The following is an 859-nucleotide window of genomic DNA, read 5'->3' on the forward strand; positions in this document are numbered from 1 at the left end:
GCGGAGCAGGATCTTTGAAGGTTCCCCCACTCTGGGGTGTGACCTTGCTGGTCTGAAGGTGGGTAGGGGGTTCTCGGCAGAGTTGTACCCCCAGAGCAGGCAGCATGAGCAGCTGGTGTCAGGGCTGGTTGGTAGCACCTGCCTTGTTTGGGGTGGGGAGGAAGAGGGTGCTGCTAGCAAGATGCTCCATGGGAAGGTGCTGGCTAGGCCTCTGCTCAGAAAGGTCCATTCTTGTGGGGCCCTGCAGTGGTTCTGCTCTGTGCATGGTCTGAGGGCTGCCTTGCTCGGCGCAGGGGAGGGGGTTTCTCACTCACCACAGCTCCTCTTGGCAGGGCAGTACTCCACCAGTCAGCTCAAGTACGCAGCTAATTGCTGTTCCAAGAAAGAGGGCTCAGAGCGTTCTGTCTCCACAGCAGCCAGCTCAGCCTGCTGCGGTGCCACGCTCTGCCTGGTGTAACCCTGAGCAGGACGCTCGGCAGAGAGATCGATGCGTTTGCCAGCAGATAAACAAGCGCTGGCAGTTCCCCGGTGGGGCTGACCGAGCTGTGGCCTCAGCGCTGGCGGGGGTTCAGGCCCGGGGTCCACTGCAGGAGGGGCAGAGCGAGATCTCTGGCTCTTAGGGTGGGACAGGGGTGTTTCCTGGCATGCCTGGACAGTCCCCATCAGCACGAAACAACGTGCTCGAGGATCCGAAATGACCAAAAGCACAGAAGAACCGCTGAGCCCCTGATGGATCCAAGAGGCTCCTCTGTGGGAGATGGTCCCCTCAGGCCTTTGGCGGCTCTGGCTGGTGCCTCACGGGAGCAGGCACTGTCTGCTGGTGGTGCTGTCCCTCAGCTCTGCTGCCAGGCGGTTCCCG

The sequence above is a fragment of the Buceros rhinoceros genome, unplaced genomic scaffold, assembly GCF_000710305.1.
Source record: "Buceros rhinoceros silvestris isolate BGI_N320 unplaced genomic scaffold, ASM71030v1 scaffold13401, whole genome shotgun sequence".
Classification (NCBI taxonomy): Eukaryota; Metazoa; Chordata; class Aves; order Bucerotiformes; family Bucerotidae; genus Buceros; species Buceros rhinoceros.